The following is a 22,953-nucleotide window of genomic DNA, read 5'->3' on the forward strand; positions in this document are numbered from 1 at the left end:
GTTAATTCTAGCCCCAACATGGGAGACTTAAACTTGTGACCCTGAGACCAAGAGTCTCACGCTCAACCCACTGAGCCTGCCGGGCACCTCTGAGGTAGAACTCTTAAGCTTAAGTGGCAGATTAGAAAATTGATATTAAGAGCAGTTCAGCAATCTACTTAACATCGCATAGTAAGTAAGTAGTAGAGTGAGCTTTACAACCCAGGCAGGGAGAGCTGAAAAAATATTATAGAGTATGTCTTGATTGCTACCCAGGAAGCCTCCAATAACAGAAGCTCGTTAGACAGCTCGCCTTCACCCAGGAACTCAGACCTCATTGCCTAAATGATTACCCCAACCCGTTCCCAATTGTTGGAAATGTTCAATGGGAGGGGAGCTTCTATCTTCAATTTCAGAGAAAATGAAGCCAACAGAAAGCAAATTGAACTGTGATTGGGTAAATATTGGTGTGAAAAGTTTTAAAACAATGTACCAAGGACTGCTTTCAGCTGCAAATGAGAGAGAGAATATGAATATGCAGAGGGGCTCAGGTCATTACAACAGGGACAGGCTAGACTCTGAGGAGAGAAAAGGAAAAATTGAACAATAGAGCTGTAGGCACTAAAGACAGATGTCAACAACTTCACAATTCTTTCCTAGATGTTCCCTCCGATCTTCAACTGTGCATAGGAAAATCAGAGCTGGGGCCCTGGGAGTACAGCTCCTCAGTTCTCTTACTGGGTCATCAGCTCTCCCCTCTGTTGCTGACATCAAGCCTTGAATTGGAATTTGCTTGAGGAAGGGGTTCTTCTGCAAAAGATAAAAACATTTAAACACCACAAATCCAGAATGTTCTTTGTAGCTGTAGAAAAAGCACTGAAATAGGGGTTTGGGGACACAAGTTTATTCTAGCTCTGTCTCCTTCCAGAAAATGGGAGAATCATGTAACCTCTAGAACTTCCCTTTCTCCTTGTCATTTGGACCAGGATATAAGCACCTCATTAATTTTAGTCCTTTCGGCTCCTGTGCACTGTGATATCTGCATTCGAAGGTGCATTTTGCCCCGACAAATTGATTCTTATCTGTCCTCCTATTTGTTGTTGTCTCTTAAGGAATTTTAAATCTCTGGCACCTATAATATTAGGGGATGACTGAGCATGGTGAGCTGTGGTTAATTCCAGGTTAGCAACATTTTGAGGTGTGGCTGTGAAGTGGTATAAGCACACGTTCCTTCTAATTGCTTTATACTCAACTAAGTTATGAGAAGTGGCTCCAAGACTACCTTCTTCTATGGTTTATAGAGGTGATCACAGATTTTATCAAAATTTTATGAGACCAAGATATCACTATCAGACTCATGCTTATGGGGCTCACATAAGTTCTTCAACTCCGAGCTACCTGGAAGTCTGGAGGCTGGAACAATCACCCTGCTTGTCCAGAGTGGAGGAGAGATCCCAGGGATGGGCCAGAGGAAAGGCAAGGGGAGGGTGCTTGGTGCCTGTTTGTGCCATAATTCAGGAAATCCACCTAGCAGATATCATATCTCTGTCTATACACTAAGCATTATAGAGCTTTGTCAGCTCCCTGGCCATCCTAATGAAGACTTTATTTTATCTAAGAATTTTATTCAGTGTGAAGTTTCCTTGTAGTGACTTGCATAAGTCCTAGTGGATTTTTTTTTCCAGGAGCTACTTTTATGATAGAAGTTAAAACAAGTCTATTGGTCCAGTGATGCAAATTTAATTATTTTCCACTGATGTCTTTTTTTAGTTACAAGAATATCCAGAGTGCCTATAATGGGGAATCTTTCTAGGATGTGAATTTTAAGGGACATTTTCATCTGCCTGGGATAGAGAACACATAAAAAGAACAAAAATGAAGTATGGGCTTGACTCCGAATGATCATGTTAGATCGTGTCTGTTACCCATAAGATGCTCTGGGTTTGGGGTGAGAAATGGCAGGATAGGATTGAGTTCATTGATTGGCTCTTAAGCCCCCTCATAGCACAGTGGTAACAAGAGAGATGTACAAATCCAATGTCTTTTTGCTACTCTAGTCATTCAACAAATATATACTTTTTCAGTCGGTTCTATATGCCAAGCATTGTTTTAGCCTAGGAAGACATTGTGTGAATAAGACATCTGGACAATGTCTCTGCACTCGTGGATATTGTTTTACTACGGGCAACATGGTAAACAAACAAACACTCCATTATTGCATAATGTAAATCAGGTGCTGACAAAGCTCCAAGGAAAAAGCAAAGTTGGGTAAGGTGATAGAGCAAGAGGGTTAGGGATAAACATCATGCAGGATGACATCAGGAGTCTTGCCTGACGAGATGACATTTCAGCAGAGATCTGAAAAGTTGGAAAACTAATAATGTAGATATTTGAAAAAAATATTGTATTTTTTGCTATTCTTATTTTAAAGCCATTATTTGACCATTGCTTCCTACACCTACAATATCCTGTCCCTTGTCAAATTTTAGCATTTAAAGTCCAGTTCATAATACACCTTGGTTCTTGGTATGATCTTGGGTAAAAAGTAAAGGCCCCCATTTTGAGTCTAAAGATCCCTCTCTTAACTTTCACTATGCACCTACTAACTTTTTTTCTATCTTGGGAAAGACAACAAATAAATATGACAATGAAATGGATTGCATGGGGCTGTGTACAAAATATAGTAAGTTGTCCAAGCAACATTTTTGTAAAGGTTTTCTTTGCACAGAAATTATTCTTCCTTCATTTGTTAATGCTTATATTAAAGTCTAGAAAAAGTCTAGCCCACTGCAACTGCCTTAAATGAGATTACTTCCCATTATGCCTCCATGGGTATTCATTACAGACCCATGGTGAGTGTGGCAGGTAGAGCCTCACATCTGTCCCCAAGGATGCGTGAATGGATGCCTTGAACTCCCTCAACTTTTCTTAAGGCAGTTTTTAAAAATTTTGGTACAAAATACCACATAACAAAATTTATTATCTTAACCATTTCTAAGTGTATATGGCTCAGTAGTGTTAAATATATTCACATTGTTGTACAACTGGTCTCTAGAACTCCTTCATTTCACAAAACTGAAATTCTACCCATTAAACAATGACTCCCCATTTCCCTCTCCCCTCAGCCATGGCAACCGCCATTCTACTTCCTATTTCTATGAATTTGACTACTCTAGATACCTAATATAAGTACATTTAAACAGTATTTATCTTTTTGTGACTGGCTTTTTTTTTTCTTTGCATAAAGTCCTCAAGATTCATCCATATTGCAGCATGTGTCAGAACGTCCATCTATTTCAAAGCTGAATAATATTCTAGGGTGCATGTGTGTGGTGTGTATGTATAATATATATATGTATATGTATGATATGCAATTTGTTAATTACATTTGTTATTCCATTCATGAAGCAGTTTTATTGAAGGATAATAGGTACAAAGTGAACTACACACATTTAAAACATTCAATTTTATAAGTTTAGACATATGAATACGCCCATGAAACCACCAGTACGATCAGGATAGCCAACCTACCCATCACCTGCAAAAGTTCCCTCATGCCCTTTTGTCATTACTTCCGTTCTTCCCATCTCTCAGTCTTCAGGCAACAACTGATCTTCCATTTGCCTATTTTAGAATTGTTTCTGTCATTCAGTATAATTATATTGAGATTCATCCATGTTATTGCATATATAAACAGTTCACTCTTTTTATCACTGATTAGTATTTCATAGTACCAATATACAATACCTTGTTCATCTATTCACCTGTGACAGATATTTGAGCGATTTCTAGTTTTTGTAAATTATACACACGTGAGTATTACAACTACAATTACAGATACATGAATGCATGAGCATTCACTCTTAAGTCTGTATGGAAAGTCCTTTATTTCTCTTGGTTACATATCTAGGCTTGGAACGCCACGATGATATGCTAAGTGTATGCCCAACGTTTTAAGAAATGTCAAAACTATTTTCCAAAGTGATTAAACAATTTTATACTGTAATATATAATAGCTCCAGTTCCTCTACATGCTTGCCAATACTTGATAGGGTCACTGTTTTAATTTAGCCAATCTAGTAAGTGAACAGTGGTATATTACTCTGGTTTTAATTTGTATTTCCTTAATGACAAGTTAAGGTGAGAAAAAATGAACATCTTTTCATGTGTTTTTTGCTTTGGTGAAGTGTCTGTTCAAATCTTTGGTTCATTTTTTATTGAGCCATTTGTTTTCTTATTATTAAGTTTGGAGCTTTTATAAATATATTCTGGATACAAGTCCTTTAGCAAATGTATGATTTGCAAATACTTTCTCCCAGTCTGTGGCTTACATTCTCATTCTGTTAACTGCACCTTCCAGAAAACAGAAGTTTTTATTGTGATAAAATCTAATTTATGTATTATTGTGTTCTGTCAATGATACTTTCAATGTCATTTTGAAAAAGTCTGAGCCTAATCCAAATTCATAGACATTTTCTTCTGTGTCTTCTTTCAGGAGTTTTATATTTTAAGTTTTGCACTTAGGTTTATTTTTTAGTTTATTTTTTACGTATAGGTATAAAGTTTTTTTCTGTTGCTTTTGGTTTCGTCCTATTTTGCTTGTTTGTTTTCATTTTGGCATAAGCATATCTAATTATCCAAGCACTGTTTGTTGAAAGGCTATTCATTCTCCATTCAATTGATCTTGCGTTTGTCAAAAATCAGTTTTCTTTATAGGAGTGTGACTATTTCTGGACTCTATTTTGTTCCACTGATCTATTTTCATGGCAATTCTGCACTGTCTTGATTATATAACTTGAAGAAGTCTTAATACCAGAAAGTCCTTTTAAAGTTATTTTAATTATTCTCTACTTTTTTGCATTGCCACATGAATTTTAAAACTAGCTTGTCAGTTTCTTAGAAAATGCTGTTGGGGTTTAGGATGGGATTGTGTTGCATCTATAGTTCAATTTTTCAAATATTGGTAATAAAAACATTCAGTTTTTTGACACAGGAACATGGTATAGTTCCCTTTATTTCTTTAATTTCTCTCAACAGTATATTATAGTTTGCAATGAACAGGTCTTAAATATATTTTGTTTGATCTATCCTTAAGTATTTCATATATTTTTGATACTACTGTAAATGGTATTTTAAAATTGAAATTTCTAATTTTTTACTAGTACGTAGGAAAATAATTGATTTTTTTATAACATTTTATTCTGCAAACTTGATAAACTCACTTATTATTTCTCGTAGTGCTTTTGTACATACCATAGAATTTTCTGCATAGACAATCATGTTGTCTGTGAATAAAGACAATCTTATTCTGCTTTCCAACCTGGATGCCATTTATCTATATGTGTTATCTATCTGTCTGTTTGCCTTTGTTTCTGCCTTATTGTACTGGCTAGGACAGTGTTGAATAGGACTGGTAAGAAAAAACATTCTTCTATTTTTCCTCATCATAGGGGAAAAGTATTCAGTGTTTCAAGATTAAGTATGGTATTAGCTCCATGGTTTTTGTTTTTAAAGATTTTATTTATTTATTTATTTTCTAGCTATTTGAGAGAGAGAGAAAGAACATGAGTGGGGCTGGGGGGAGATGGGAAGAGGGAGAGGGAGAAGAAAGCTCCCTGCTGAGCATGGAGCCTGACCCAGCTAGACCTGAGGACCATGAGAGCCGGGCCTGAGCCAAAGGCAGACACTTAACCAACTGAGCCACCCAGGTATCCCTAGTTACATGTTTTTCATAGATATCCATACTAAATTAGGGAGGATTCCTTGTATTCTTTTTGTGCTGGGAGTTTTTGTTAGGAATGGATGTTTGAGGTTGTCAAATAGTTATTCTGCATTTCATTAAAGGATCAAATGTTTTTTCTTTGATTAGCTTGTAAATCTGATTACTTTTATTGACTAATTTTTAAATGTTAAATCAATTTTGCATTCTCAGGATAAACCCTAGTTGCATAAGATTTATATATTGCAGGGTTTGATTTACTAAATTTTAAAAATAATTTAAATACTTATACACATGAAAAATATTGGTCTTATAGTTTTCCTTCCCCTTACTGTCTTTGTCTGGTTGGATATCAGAGGATTCTGTTCTTATTGTAGAATTTCTATTGTTTCCTTCTTAATTATTTAGAGAATTAATTAATAAGGTCATCTGAGTGCAGTTTTCTTTGTGGACAAGTTTTTTTTTTCTGTAAAAAAATCTATTTAGTAGACAGGCGGCTATTTGGCTTAATTTTTTATATGTTTATTTCAAAGAATTTTTCCATTTCTTGTAAGTTAAATTTATGAGCATAAAGTTGTATGTGAAATCTCATGATTTTATTTTCAGCATATATAGAATCTGTAATGATATTGCCTCTCTTATTCCTGATATTAGTAATATATATTTTTTAATTTTTTTCTATTTAGTCAGTCTGGTATTTATCAGTTTTACTGATCTTTCCAAAAAAGCAGTTTTTTGTTTGTTTATATTTTTGGTACTCTCTATTGTTTTTCTGCTTTCTAATCATTTACTTATCCTCCGATGTTTCTTTTGCTTTAATTTTCTAATCTTAAGGATTGATTTGAAATGTTTCCTCTTCTCTTATATAATCATTAGGCGCTATAATTTTCCTTCTAAGCAATGCTTTAACAGCATTCTAATTTTTTTTTTAGATTTTATTTATTTATTCATGAGAGACACAGAGAGAGAGGCAGAGACACGGGCAGAGGGAGAAGCAGGCTTCTCCTTGTGGGAAGCCCAATGTGGGACTTGATCCTAGGACCCTGGGTTCATGACCTGAGCTAAAGGCAGACACTCAACTGCTGAGCCACCCAGCCATCCCTGCATTCTACAAATTTTAATTCATCTTCATTCTTATTTGACTCAAACTGCTTTCCAATTTCCTTCTTGATTCCTTCCCTAGCCCATTTGTTACCTAGAAGTGTGCTGGCTGATTTAAAAGTATTTGGAATTTTCTCCAATTTTTCATTTCTTTGAACCTCAAACATAGTGTTTTGAGGATTACTTTATAGAAGGCATCATAGACACATCTCGTGGTGTCCTAAAGTTTCTGTTTCACTGTTTCTATTTTAAATTAAGCACAAAAGGAATACCTGGCTTCTACTTCTGGTTATTATGGCTGCATTTTTTCTTTTCCTACCAAGAAAATTATTAAAGTAGGAATAAATACATGAATAGATAACATAAGGCATAAGAAAACAATACACTTTTGAAAGTCCAGGAAGGAAGTAGGTTCTAAATAAAAAGAACTACTTGAGGACCCAAGCTCTTAGAAAGAAGTCATAGCATACACCTTTGTTGTGACACCAATTACCCAGTGCACTCACTTCTACATGTTGAGAATATATATATTATGGCTTTCTGCCTGAGAGTCTTCGTCTTCCTGAGGGAATGCATTTGTCTCATGTGTGGGGAAACTGTGAGCTCTGAATATTCAAATCTCCCAAAGCAACCTCATCTAGTGATGGCTAGGGAGTTAGTATATAATTAACTTGGCTTGTGTTTTGTTTGGCTAACATATCTCTGAGTCTTAATCTATATTGTCCATAGTTTTAGATCATAATATGCCTTTCAAAAAAAAATATGCCTTTCAGAAAACGATTAAATTCCCTTTGAAAAAAGATAAAAACCCCAAAGTCCCTACATTATTCCATTTTCTCTCTTCTTCTATTATTTATTCAAAATAGTCATGCAGTCTGGGAAGGAAGAATGAATAGACTGAAAACCAATAGAGAAAAACAACATAAATAGATCCATAGATTATCAGTTTATTATTATTATTGGGCATTGATATTTAAAAAGTGATATAACTGTACATTTGGTATAAAAGAAGAGAGTTTTAGAAAACAGAAATACAGGACCAGAAAAAGTACCAAACTTAAAGAGGGATTGAAAGGTAGAAAACACAAAAGAAAAGGTAAGAGACTATAGGATATGTGAAAAGGTCCAACATATGTGTAAGTAGAATCCTAGGTGAAGAAGAGATAAAAAGAAAATGGAAAGAAGCAATTTTTGAGGAAAGAATAGCCAAGAATTTTCCAAAACTAATGAAAGACATCAATCCACAGTGTAAGAAGTTTAGTAAATCCAGGAAGGACTAATATATATATATATATATATATATATATATATATATATATATATATATTATAATATAATAATATTAGATTTTATATATATATACATAAAGCCTTCTTAGATGTATTATAATAAAAAAACTGAAATTAAAACAAGGAAGATCATTCATGTAGTCATAGGGGCAGTGAATATTCATTAACTTCAAAAACGCAACAATATATCAACAACATATTCCTTGAAAGAAATAAAGGCATTGAGCAGTTAAATCATTTTTTAAAAGCTTAAGATGATAACAACAGCTTGTGGTGTGTGTATGTGTGAGTGTATGTGCATGTGCGTGTGTGCTCTTTTGCTAAAATGGCAGAGTTCAGTATTTGTGACAGAGACCATATGGCCTGCAAAGCTTAAAATATTTACTATCTAGCTCTTTATAGAAAACATTTGCTGACCCCTGTAGATATTCTTACTATTTACAAAGCTAATTAGTTGTAATGCTTTAAAGCAAATTCTATTACCTAATGGATTGAAAGTCATGCCATTTTGTCTATAGATAAGAGAATCAAGTATAGTACTGTACCTGTGTTCTGGGGCTAGTACTAGATCCTGGAATTAGTGAAGTCTAATGGGTAAATCCATGTCAGGGACTAGGAGATTCTGTGTTTTTGACTGGCTATTTTCTTCTCTGGAGCTTCTTCATCTATGTAATAGAAATTAAATTTCAGTGCCTGATTATTTCAAGGGTCACATCATATCACAAATTATATGATAATAAATGTAAACATTGTAGCAATTGAATATTATTAGCATTAGCTTTGCATTCAAACAGGAAAAGATATAGATGGCAGACTGTTAATACAACCACAAATTTCTGCATAACTTCTAAGTTGGTTTTTTTGGTTAATTTATTTCATCCATCTTAGTTGATCTTTCCCACAGGTGATCAGAATAACTACATAATTAATTTGGCCTTTAACAAAATCTGTTATGTTATCCCTTTGTCTCCATCCAATTGCCCTCTTTCTTTTGTCCTCTTTCTCCATTTTATTGTCATTATCAGTGCCATTTATTGAACACTACTATATAGTATATACTGTATTAAATATGTGATACAAAAAAAATATGTGATACACAATACATAATCCTTACAACAGCGATATGAAGTACACATTACTACCCTTATTTTATAGATGAAGACATTAATATAAAAATCATTTAAGTATTGAGTCCAAGGTTGCAAAATTCTTAAGTGGCAGAGCTGAAGTTTAAACTCTAGTCTGACTCTGCAGTTTGCAGTGTTATCATGCATCTTCTCTCTCCCTTCTACTATTTATTGCAACTGAGTTTAGGCTTCATGCCTTCTCCCTCTTCGTATTGTCTGTGTTTAGGTGAGTGCTCTGCATAGAGTAACCCCATTATAATAGCTAATAAAAATTAGTGAAAAGTAGTGCTAATTAATATGATAGAATTTTAAAAGTGAATAAATGAAAACCATGGCCAATTTGGGCTAAAACTGGGGAATGCTGTGGTCAGGCTAGGTTTAGAAAATACTAGGTTAAACAGATTTCCTTACAGCATGACTTTTCAAAGATTTTAAGAAGAAACATGTGCTGTGTATCTCATCGAGTTGATAGCTGTGGCATGTAGCACTCATTAAGGGTATTTGAGCACAGAATTCCTTTTTGGTAAGCACTTTCTTGGACTTTGAAAAGTTTAAATTAATTTATAAAAGTAAATGGATTTAAAAACTGTTAACAAGCTGTATTTTTAAGCAGTGAAATATTAGATTTTATTCAGCAAGCAAATGAATATTTTCTTCAATTTGAGCATTTTCAGAGCAGAGCATAATTTGCATGAAGCAGCAATTTACAAAAGCAATATCGCTATTAAATATGACCTTTTGACTTTTCGAACAAATTCCTCATTAATGCCTACGGACTACATTTTATATTAAACACAAAAACAAAGATATCATTAATGAGGTGCTCGTAGAGGGACAGGAAGACCTAAGGCAACTTAACTTGTTCAGAAATTGTGAGGAATGAATGGGGTACAAACCAGTAGTTACTCCTATTTGGGGAAAAAATATCCTGGAGAGAGTGGTTGTTCCATCTATTCTTAACGTGTGATGTAATTCCATCTTGGACATAAAAACTCCAATGATATGAATTTATGCCAATTACTTCCCAGTTTAACTGGACATGTGCTGGAGTAACTGGAAATTTAAGTTAAAACTTCAATGGAGTAATCAGTTATTTTAAGTAACAATTAATACAATCATCTTACAAACAAGTGATCCGGATGTTTGCATTTGATTTTACTGATGACTGAATCCAGCGATGGTTCTGGTACTATATGAGGGTAGCCTTAGACATTTGCTGTATTGTCAGATAGCATGGGCAAGCATGGGGTGGTGGTGAAGCCAAACTCTGTACAGCAATAAGAGTGCACAAAATCTGTATTACAGCATACAAATTCTATTTATATATTTCTTCACTTTCATTTAACCAGACCTAATCATCTTCAGTGTCTGCAAAGCATGCTGGACCCCAAGGTAACTCTCTCCTAGGTGACTCTGATTTTAATTAAGGTTGCATGTGCTACCTTAGTCTCTACAAAACTCCATGATCTAGAGGGAGGAAGAAAGAACTAGACCATTCAATGAAATATTGCTCTGTGGTGGTAAGTTTTATGGCAGAGGTAAGACTAAACAAAAGATGGAGCATTAGAAAGGCAAAAGGGGAAGTAATGGCTGAACTATGACTTGAAGAATGAGTGGAAATAAATGAAGCAGAAAAAGGGAATAAGAAACTCATAAAGCAAAGGCTTTAGGAGAAATTCTTAGGGAGGAAAAATGTGCTAATTAAAAGCTATTACAGAGATGGGTACATTTGACAAATTCTGAGGAATTCAATATGGCTTAGAAGATAGTAGGGACACTACTAATTTGATGTGTCAGCTTGCCTAGGCTGCAGTACTCAGATTTTTGGTCAGACATTATTCTTCTGTGAAGGTACTTTTTAGATGTGATCAACATTTAAATCAGCAGACTCTGAGCAAAGAAGATTACTCTCCACAATGTGGGTGGGCCTTGTCCAATCAGTTGAAGGCCCTAATTTTTAAAAAGACTGACCTCTCTTGAAGAAGAGGGAATCCTACCACAAACCATCTTTAGACCCGAATGGCAACTCTTTCTGGTTTCCATCCTGCCAGCCTACCCTGAAGATTTTGGATTTGCCAAGACTCCATAATTGCATGAGTCAGTTTTTTTGACATAAATCTCTTTTTCCCTAAACATCCTATTGGTTCTATTTCTCTGGAGAAACAGATTGACTGGTACAGATACACATAGGAGAGAAACAAAAGATGAAAGGCAAGAGAGTATGATTAAAGGATTTTTGTTCTTTTGTTCTTTTTATTTTTCACTGACATATAATACACATTAAAAAAAGTAAACTATTATAAATGTTAATTCTCTTTGTAGAAATTCACATGAACATGTACACTCAATCAGGACCTAGATAGAAAAATGGGACATTACCATCACCCTCTGTCTCATACTATCTCCAATTCCCATGAGTAACCACAGTTGACTTCCAAGAGCATAGCTTAGTTTTACATGTTTTTGAATTTCATTTGAATGTTTATACATACAAACATTTTATTGCTATCTAAAGTTTAGTTTGTTTTTTCCCATTGCTATATATAATATTGCATTGTGTGAATATGCCACAATGTTTTCATCCATCCAAAAGGTAGACATTTAGGTGATCTCTAATTTTTAGCTATTTTGCACAGAACTATTATAAGCATTCTAATATATGTCATTTGGTGAACATATGAATGCATTTCTGTTGGTTATATTCACAGAACTTGAGTTGCCAGATTATCAACTGGCGATTGATTATATTACTATAGACATAGTAGCATAGAAATTCCATAGAATCACAAGAATGTAACTGATCAAACTAGCCTTTTAGATAGATCTTTCTCATAGTAATGAAAAGAATGGATGAAATAGTGGTGAGAATAATCTAAGTGAGAATTGATGAAGACTTAAACTTATGCATGTAGGTGAGATAGAAATTAAGAGATAGATATGAGAGCTATTTGGAGGGCAAATGGTTGGACTTGATGACCTAATTGGACATAGGTATGAGACCAGGATGACTTCCATGTATCTAGGTAAGTGGATATTGGTGCCATTCGTGGCACCAATTGATACATGAAGTTCCTAGCTTCGTGTATCAATTGCAATACATTCCAACAGCTGTGTGCATTGGCACCTATGGAGAGTAAAAACAGAGTGGGTCTGAATTTATTTCTGTCATAGAGGAGTCCTATGCTCTTGGGCTAGTTATTTCACATCTAAGAGGCAGTTTCTTCACCTGTAACACAAGGATAATAACATGCATCTTCCATGATTCAATGAGATCAAGCATGTGAAGCATCTATTATTGCCTGACACCCAGTGATGTTAAATAACAGCCATTATTATTGTTATATTTACTTATTACATTTTAATGCTTTCTCCTACTTCTGTTCTCAAACAGGAGAAACCACTTTTTCCTCCAACCTCCACAATATACCCTAAAATTTGAGCATTTAGGTGTTAAGTAAAAAAAATGACACTGTATTTAGCAGCCTGAATCAGGCCCAATCACCACCCTAAAGCCACTTATGATTTAAAGTAAGGATGTTTGCACTGGTTGTCTGATATAATTCTTGTTTTTTCCATGGCCAAACTATTCAATTTTAGTATATATGCCATTTCACCCCATTTATGAATACCTATCAATCACTAGCTATCATTGATCTACTTTTATTAAGCTATTTTTCATATTATATACATAAGGTTATGGATAATTAAGATATTGTCAGATATATTAATAATAATAAATTATTATTCCCATTCATCACTTATCAGTATGCTGTCATATTATAATAAAAAGCCAACTTTTCATTTAATCAAGCTTGTTTTAATAATATTAATAATATTACAAAGAAATTTTCATAGTTTTTCTCATTTTTGTCTAAAATAGATTAATAAATTTTTGCATTGTTGGCAATATAAATGGAATTAACTCGGCTCTCTGATACAAATTTTGCAAGGAGTATCTCTGTAAAATATGAAATGTAGCTTGATCCCATGTCTTGGAAAGAATGTTAGTAGAACTAATGAACAGGCCGCTGTGCATCTACAGAAGATAGATTTTCCAGGTCACAAAGTTTGGAGCTAAAAAGAGCCAACAGGACTCAGCTAAGTGGCCACAGCTGTTGAACTGGGGCAGACTAGGTGTATATTGAATGAGAATGGAAATGCCACTAATACGTGGATTCTTGCTGTTTCACCCACACATGGTGGGAAAAATTGGCATGGTTATTGCTGAAACCTGCCCTGGGGTATTGATTTAGGGAGTCTGCAGGTTTTCTGAAAGGCTTACCAAATTTCCAGCAAGTGCACTGAAGTTCATTGAATCTATTCATCCTACTCAAGCTTTTCCCAGACAGTCAGTCCCTTGTTCACCATCTCAGTGGCCTAGGAATACACCAGCTTCTGCTGCTTAGACTCACTTTATAACAATCTATCTCTGTGAAAAGTCTAGCCAGAGAGATTAAAAAATAGAGGAAATATTTATTCAATTTCTTTCAAGTCTGCTGCCTCATTTCTTGCCGACTGAATAATTTTGGGTGCTTGGCATGTGAACTAATGTAAAGGGACAAAGCAGAAGGAGTCCCAATCCAGTCATGTAATCACAAACGCTGGGAGCAGGGTTCTTGACCCTAGTTGCAAAGAATCCCCTGGGGAGCTTTTAAATATTTCTGGCATGGCCCCGCCATGGCCAATTAAGTCACAATCTCTGAGGATGTGTTTTGGGCCCTGGGATTGTCTTAGCTCCCAAGAAGATTCCAATTTGCACCCAGGGTTGAGAACAATAGCTATGTTTTCTAAGGTGATTTACAGACCATGCAAAGCACCTTAGAGATCATCTAATCCAATATATGGAACACATCAAACTAGCTCTGGATAACACGGAGAGGAGCATTCCAGACTTCTACTCATTTGCCCTCCTACAAGGATAAAGGAGGCAACTGTTCAAATTATTGAATGAAAATAATTATTGAGTTGCACGCTTATTATTACCAAGGTGGGAATATAAAATCAGAGAATTTAGTGACAAAGTAACACAGCCTGGAAAAGATCAGTCATGCCTCCTGATTTCCATTCTTGTGCTCAGTTCACTTTTCCATATTGCTTTAAGCCATGTTAACATGAACTGAGAGGGCTTATCTCTAAAACAACTGCCAGCATGATAACCATGAGAAATTTGAAAGCAGTGAGTTCAAGTACTTTGTAAACGAGAACTAACTTTGCATTACATTTTCATCATATGTGTAAGAACGTTACATTGGCATTTTTATTCTGGCTTTATTTCTGCCTAGGTCTGAATTAATTTGCAAGACAGACTTTAGTCTCTAATCCAGTGGAGATTCTTACTATCTTGTTTTGTTAGAGTTAGTGATTATTGAAAGGTCATTTGTACCCATGAATGTTCTTTCCCCACTTTGCAGGTGACAAGATGGAAGAAGCCAATGACTGGTCATTGCAGAAGAAAGAATGAGAGCCCCAGGCTGAGGAAGAGCCAATGGGATGATGGAGCCAACTGTGAACTAAGGCAGCTGCCAGGGGTTCTGTGATGAGCAAATGGATTCTTTTTTTATGTAGCCTTTATTCACATTTTTATGTTTGATTTTGTCCTTTGATTATAATGACAGGTTGTGGTTACATATTATTAGAGATGAATACTAAAGAAGTGACTAAATAAAAGGGCAAGAAATTGAGGATGATTGGTGTCATCCCAGCAGGGAAGGAAGGCAGACAACAATATCTTTTTATTCTCAGTCTCAAATGCTACATGTACCTGACCCGGAATAAGCTTAGAATATTTGCTTTATTCCGTGGTGCTTTTGTGCTGCTGTCCAATGAACAGAGGCTATGTCTGGTGGAGGGCAATTCCATCTCTGCAAACCTGAGGCTATTGAACATATTTATCTATAATGACATATATATTTTATGGGTATATGCTGTGGCACTTATTCCTCCATTTCTGAAGTTCTTCTCTCAAACCCTTTATTCCTCCTTTCCACAATTCAGCCACAATCAAATCCCTTCTAAGGAGAGAAAATGAATCACTTTTTCTGTCTTGGGAATACTGTATGTATCAAAGCTGATTTGGGGGGTGGGACCTGAAATTTTAGAAATCTTAGGGAATTGGGTATTAGAGTCTAAACCTTATAGCTACATCACCTTGGTCTTGGTAATTGATTTGCTCTCAAATTTCAGGTACCTTCTTTTCTTTGAGATATTTAGATTTTTGCATATACCAAGGGGAAACTCTTGTCAATGGACACCAGGAGTCACATACAGGAATGTTCACAGCAGTGATGTTTATGATAACAACATTAGATTGAGACCAATCTAAAAGTCCTTTGAAAGGAGAATGATGAAACTGAGACAAATGGATACAATTGAGTACTACACAACAGTGACAGTGAAAACTATCACCATTTGCATTTATCTTGGACATATGTCCAACATTTTTCATGTATGAACTCATACGTACCTCTGTGGACGTATCAATTCATATGACGATTTTAGAAAATAGTTTATTATTATCTGATACTGTTGGAAATATAATAAACATTGCAGTGTGTTTACTATGTACCAGTTGTTTTCCTAACTATACAAATACTAATTCATTTTATCTTTAAAAGTTAAGGTATGTACTGTCATTTTAATTTTATATATGAAGGAACTGATGCAGAGAAGTTGGGTACCTTGGCCAAAATAAAAAATAAATAAATAAATAAATAAAAAACAGCTAATTGGTACAACCAACACTGAATTCAGGCAGTCTAGCTTCAGAGTTCATCTTAACTGTTGTATCATGCTGACCCTTCCAACTAGTGAATCCCGTAATTTCACTTACTGACATATCCCATAGTGTAATTTTGCCCATAATCTAAAGAGATGAGTATGCTTACAGCAATTATGTTGATAATAAAAAAAAATTTAAGACAACCCAAAAATCCATTGATAAGAGAATGGATGAATAATTGAGATATAAGCATTCAAAATCATAGTATAAAATAGTGAAAACTGTTTAACTGTACCATTCGAATCAATATCAAAGTAATGTTGAATGATAAAAGGGCAGAGAACATACATCATGTAAAAACATATATGTTCAAATACATACAAAACTAATCAGTATATATTTATATGTGCATTAAGACTATAAAGTTTGAGAGAAACATGGGTGGCTCAGTTAGGTATGTGTCCGACACTTGATTTCAGCTCAAGTCATGATCTCAGAGTTGTGGGATCAAGTCCCATGCTGGGCATGGAGCCTGCTTAAGATTGTCTCTCTCCCTCTCCTTCTGCCCCTCCTCCACCAAAAAAAAGTCTATAAAGTTTGCATATCACACTGCCACAAAAGACAATGGCCAATAACTTCTTAAAAAACAGTTCTACTTCACTTGAATTTTTAAAAAATGTACGATTAAACACATAAAGCAATATAAATTTTTTCTTCACTTATTGCATTGAGAAAAATTCTGCATGTTCGCAAATTATGACTTTTAACGAGACAATTTAAAAATATATATTAAAGATTTTTTCATTGATTTTCAAAAACAATTTTTTGTAAAAAGTTTATGTGAGAAATTCATCAAAGATATGTACAACTTTTTTGCATAACTTTTTTTGAAACTAATTTATTTATAAAATGAAAAATTGGAAATAAAGTATATTCACCAGGGCTGCCATAAGAAACTATCAGATTGGGTAGCTTAAAAAAGAGAAATTGTCTCAAAATTCTGGAAGCTAGTTCAAAATCAAGATATCAGTAGGTTTAGTTTTTTTCTGAGGTCCTTCTCAATGACTTGCAGATTTTCAGATGTTGCCTTCTCACTACATCCTCAATGGTTATCCCTCCAGTGCCTGGTCTTCTGTATCCTAATTTCCACTTCTGATAAGAACACAAGTCAAATTGTATTAGGGTCTATACCAGGGGTCTCATTTTAACTTAATTACTGCTTTAAAAGCCCTAACTCCAAATACAGTCACATTCTAAGGTACTGGAGGTTAGTCATTCAACATATGAATTTGGAGGGGACACAATTCAGTCCACAAAGTAAATGTTAAATAATCCATAATGAAATAATATAAGATTATCTAATATAATACAGCTAATAAAGATATAGACATTAGAATTTTCCTCAATGACATGGGACAACGCACATGATATTTAGGTGAAAATATACAAAATATGAATATAGATTCCTACTTTGTTTAAAAAAACCTAAGCAAGAGAAAGATTAACAGTAGTTAACTCTAAATAGTAGCATCTTCGTTATTTTTTCTTGGATATATTCAAGGTTATCTTTAATGCATATTTTTATTTTATAAGCAGAAGAGTTTTTAATGTTCTATATGGAGAAGATTACATGTGAAAAGCAAGCATTAAGCAACAGGCACTGGTTAAATTTGTTCTTTTATTAATTTAACTGATATGTGTTGATTACCCATTTTATGCCTGGCAGTCAGGGTGGAGAAGGAGGACCTGGAGGACACATAATTGTTTCTTTTCATGTAAAGTGTTTATTCATTTATATACTTGTCACCTGGGTTTGCAAATTCGTGGCTCTGGTCATCAAATTTTAGGGCCAAGTCATCACATTTTATCATGCACCTAAAATACAGGCGATAGCCATGTGGGAGGACACAAAATGGAAGAGGAGGTCCAGGACAACTTTCCTGAAATCTTTGAAAGAATACTATGTAGAAGAGCATATGATTTGTAGGCTCATATTAGGGGGAGCAAGGAGAAATGGGTAGAAGTTTGGTTACACATATGGAAAAAAAATTCCTCATGAATTAGTATTCCAAAACTATCACAGATACTCTTAGGAGGTAGTGAGTTTGCTGTAATGAGAGCATTATAGCTTAGTTTACATTGGCACTGTTTAATAGAATTTTCCATGGTGACATAAATGCTCCATACTTCTACTGTCCAATATGGGAGCCGCTAGCCACATGGAGCAGCTTATGAGCACTTGAAATATGGCTAACACAACTGAAGAAATGGACACTTATTTTATTTTAGTGTCATTAATTTAAATGTAAACCTCCACATGTGGCTAGTGACTCCCTATGGGACAGCGCAGGTCTAGCAGACCCCTCCCTGGGCAGGGACACAACTGTTTGAATGGTTAGTGAGTAACATAGCGGAGGTATGTGACGCTGTGTTCTAGCCTAAGGTTGTTTAATCTTTCAACTTGAACTTACGGGATAGTTCTTTCTTCTGTGGGGCATAGGAAAGAGAGACACCCTGATGGGAAAAGCCTGATGAGCATGCCCTGGATTGTCCACAATACTTTAAAAACATGTGTGCCATATTTGAAAGAGTGGTGGAGAGCAAAGTGTTCAATCTACTATGAATATCCAGCAGCTACTGAATATTTGAGATGTTATAAGGAGACAGAGGACCAACATGCTGGCACGACAATCCCAGTGGAGCTGCAATTACAGATTATTTATGCAAATCCCACATTTATAAATTTGAAAATTTGAGATGCCAACAGAATGAGTGACAGGGCCCATGTCTACTAGACTCCCATATAAACTTTTAGGCAGCCCAGAAGTTTCAAAGCATCTTCTCAATGCCAATTTTAAAAATGGTGACTGTTAGAGTGGGCACTGGTCAGCTGAGTGCCCAGTACATATCTATGGCACCGCAGTACCCTCTGAAAAAGCCCGGGAATCCAGAAGGCCCTGTGGACACACCCAGGGCATTAACATAGCTGACACACCGAGGGAGGTCAATGACCTAAGTTTCCAGAAGTGTCCCTTGACACTCCCATTTAGTTTAAAGAAAATGTACCAAAATAGGAAAGAATGAGCAACATTTGGAGGTTTAGGTCTATAGACTATCCATGTAGCTGAGTAAGCAGTGACCTGTGTCTTTAACAAAAACCTATAATAAGAAGTGCTCTGAAGAGAGAACCACAGCTTTAAAACTAGTTGCCTGGGTTATCACAAGCATTAATGTCAGGAAAGTCAATTAAGAAGTGACCCCCAACAGTAAGGCTTTGTCATTTGGGTTTTAGTCACATCCTTTGTTAGCCTCACGGTGAGTAACACTAACTGTTGACCTTTTGCTTTGCACTGAAAGGTCATTAGGAAAAGTTAAGCCTGCTATGTGCTCACTCACTTCTGAAGGCTGTTATTCTCAACATTCCATTAAAAAGGTTGTCAGAGAATGGGAAGAAAAAATTAGGTAAAGGCATGGTGAACTTTTTATCTGTAAACCACACCGAGTACTTCCAACTGCCATCTGTTAGCTAGCCCCGTAATTAGACATGTTTTCCTTTCAATACAATCCAAAGACTATAGCTCATTGTGATAGCCAGTGTTACCTTCACCCACATGTGACTCTATATTTCTATACTTAGTATTTAGGAGGAGAATTTCCTTATTTTCTTTTTTCTTCTTTTTAAGGTTTTATTTATTTATTCATGAGAGATACAGAGAGAGAGGCAGAGACATAGGCAGAGGGAGAAGCGGACTCTCTGTGGGGAGCCTGATGCCAGGACTCAATCCCACGACCCCGGGATCATGATCTGAGCCAAAGGCAGATGCTCAGCCACTGAGCCATCCAGGTGCCCCTCCTGGTGTTCTAAGCATCCTTCTTTTGGTGTCTCTTCCATACTGAAGACATCTTAGAGAGACTCTCAAGTGGAAATGCTATGGCTTGAAAAAATGTGATAGACGAAAGTAGTGGGTGTTATTAAGTGGTTAGGAAAAACACTAGTAGATATTAAGTTAGAAAAACTCATTGTGATTTGAGGGTGTTTTGGAACCATGGATAAGAACCATAGATATTAGAAGTATAGGTACATGTATGAAATTTTTTTTCTGATTGGACGTTTACCATTATAGAGAGAGGAACAGATAGAGAAACTATAAGAATTTAACGTGTGGATAAATAAAAACCCATGACATAGTCATACTAAAGCTAATCTCAGGAAAATCCTTTTACCTCCATTTCTCCAGGTGAAAAGTATGAATAATCTGCTTCAGCCTATTTTACCAAGTCAATGGGACAATACATGCATCTATAAATGTTTCAATGTCCTTATGAGAAAAAAATACACATTTTTTGTCAGTGTTATAATCATGATTATACTTAATGAAAGGAAAAATATGCTGCTATATACATGGAATTTAAGGTAAGAAGATTATTCAAGATCCTCGTTGGCCAGTAGCATCAAGGACAGTATCAAAAAACAAAACAAAACAAAACAAAAAACAGTATCTGAGGGGCGCATGGGTAGCTCAGTCAGTTGGACATCTGCCTTCAGTTTGGGTGATCCCAGGGTTCTGGGATCGAGCCCCATGTCAGGTTCCCTCTGTCCCTCACCTGCTTGTGCTCTCTCTGTCAAATAAATAAGTAAAATCTTAAAAAAAAAAAAAGAAAAACAGAATCTGATTTTACAGGTATAGTATTCTAAAGCTCCAAATTCCTTAGTTTAGAACAGGCAGCTTCAAAGGAATACTCTCAGGCAAAGACTGTGGGCTGACTTTTTATAGAAACATGTAATTTTCCTGAAAGCTGCTATGTTATGAATTATATAGAGTAATAAGTATAGGTCTTTGATAATATGTTGTCCTATTTTGGGCTTTAATTTGTACAGTAGTGAGTGTAATTCTATAAAGTGCCCTCTCTCTGTGAATATACATACTACATTCAAATGCATCATTGGGAAGATATCCCTGTTATATTTATTTCTAAATATTGCTACTGTTTACTAGAGTAACATAGTAAAATGGAAAGGATATCCAGCATAAATTTAAAGATAAAATTTATTTCTTTTATATTTTTGGAATTCGCTAGCTGTTGGTTTAGGATTAGGGAGCTGGAAAAGCTGTCAGGATGGATTACCACAGTGTTTTCTTTTTAATCATTATAAATCATTAAATGGATGCTACTGCAGGCAGTTGGTTTGTTGTTTCTTGGCTCTCCCAGAATGCTAGTGATTTTTGTGTGTACTTTGTAGGCCAATTCATAATCTGACCCTGGTTTTTGATAAGGTATCTTTCCAACTAGTTCTTTAAGAAGGTCATGCACATACTGTTTTGGTGTCAAGCGGAAAGTACTGGTTCATCATAAGAGCCCTGTGGCTTTTAATGAGTTTTGCTATCAGATAGGTACTTGAATGTTGTTCAGTAGCCTTGCGTCTCATTATTATATTTTGCTTCAAACTTGGATTAAAAGAGAGTTACAAGAAGGATCCTGGCAAAGCAATGATATTACTTGTGTATAAACTCTTATAGCACATCAAACTCAAAAAGAATCTCATGTTTGTTAGTAATAGCTAATTGGACCCCCACAAACATCAAGAGTGCTCCTTTAATTTGGCAGTCCCAAGATAAATGGAGTGTTATCAACACTAAAGTGGCCTATTTACCCTGAGATGAGGGAGGGATGGCTGTCAGCAGGAGAGAAGGTGGTTTCTAAGTCAGATGCTCTGCTTGGAAGGAGAGATGGGAAGTGCTATTAAAAATAATTTGCTCTTCAGGCAATTTAGAAAATACACTCACCCAGCCTCAGGGATTTAGAGGTGTCCGGAGCTGCTGGCAGGAAGACTGGCTGAGGGAGAATGTAAAACATGGTAGAAGAAAAATGAAAAGTAGTTGTATATCCAATCTACTGTGACTTCTTTCTCTTTCTTTTTCTAGTAGTCTTAAAGTGGTCACAAAATGGAGGGGTGAGAAGATGCTCAATTGCTGGAATGGTCATAATGAAGGAGGATTACTCAAGCATCTCATTAGTCATATGGTCATAAGTCATATGGCTTAGTCATAAGCCAGAGCCTCTTTGTCTTCATCCGTAATACAACAATTTGGTATGCCTGAGCTAGCCCAGATGATTGAAAGCAGCACATTTGGAAAAGGAGGAAATGACCCAGATCCAGTGATGAAAATGCAGAGTAGAAGGGTCCACTCTTTGTCTCCAGCTGGTTCTGCTATAGACACCCAAAGAATTAAGGATTTTTCTCTTTAGTTAGTATTATTATTACTACTAAAATGAAAACAATAACCACTGCTATGACTACTGCTAATAGTGGTAGTTAATTTTATGTGTCAATTTGACAGGGGATGCCCAGATAGCTGGTTAAACATTATTTTGGGGTGTGTCAGAGACAGTGTTTCTGGAAGAGATTAGAACTGAAGTTATGGACTGGCACTCCCCAGTGGGAGGTCTATATGGATTACATCCCCAGATGATGTAATCTACTGAGGACCTGAAGAGAAGAGAAAGGCAAAGAAAGGTTGATGTCTCTGACCCACTGTTTGAGCTGGGAAACTGATCTTCTCCTGCCTTTGGTGCTCCTGGTTGTCAGGCCTTCAGACTGCACCACTAGCTTCTCTGGGTTTCCAGCTGGTAGTGTGTGTGTGTGTGTGTGTGTGTACATACATACATATATATGTATCTCCTATTGGTTCTGCTTCTCTGGAGGACCCTGACCAACACAGCTGCCATTTATCAAATAAATACTCTGTTAGGATCTGCATTACATTCTTTGTATGCATCATTCTTAACCCTCACTACAACCCACTCATTCAGGTCATCCTACATTCTAGATGAAGAAACAGATTCGTAAATGTTGGGCATATACAGCAAGATCTCCGTACCCAGAATGTTGGATCCAGAATATGCCCCTGTCAATGTAGTTAAAGTTCAGTCATCATTGAGTCAGCTAGTATATAAGAGGTGCTTCCCAGGTTAAGGAATTTCAGTTCTGTAAATCATATAGCAAGACACATATATGGA

At 35.7% G+C, this 22,953-nt stretch overlaps 2 long non-coding RNA genes across 5 annotated transcripts in view; one reads left to right on the plus strand and one right to left on the minus strand.

Moving 5' to 3' along the window:
- The window catches only part of LOC144305103 (uncharacterized), a 44,493-nt gene extending 28,735 nt beyond the window's left edge, over positions 1-15,758 (plus strand). The window contains exons 3-4 of the long non-coding RNA XR_013372131.1: positions 10,565-10,607; positions 14,627-15,758. This is a non-coding gene — a long non-coding RNA (uncharacterized LOC144305103). The remainder of the gene's footprint in view (positions 1-10,564; positions 10,608-14,626) is intronic.
- Positions 1-22,953, minus strand: part of LOC144305100 (uncharacterized) — a 50,410-nt gene that overhangs the window by 6,208 nt on the left and 21,249 nt on the right. For 2 of the 4 annotated variants that reach the window (XR_013372128.1, XR_013372126.1), the window contains 3 exons: positions 21,720-21,768; positions 8,634-8,753; positions 718-789 (listed from right to left, as the gene is read on the minus strand). This is a non-coding gene — a long non-coding RNA (uncharacterized LOC144305100). The remainder of the gene's footprint in view (positions 1-717; positions 790-8,633; positions 8,754-21,719; positions 21,769-22,953) is intronic. The other 2 variants (XR_013372129.1, XR_013372127.1) reach the window with 1 other exon arrangement.

Source organism: Canis aureus, chromosome 35 (genome assembly GCF_053574225.1).
Source record: "Canis aureus isolate CA01 chromosome 35, VMU_Caureus_v.1.0, whole genome shotgun sequence".
Classification (NCBI taxonomy): Eukaryota; Metazoa; Chordata; class Mammalia; order Carnivora; family Canidae; genus Canis; species Canis aureus.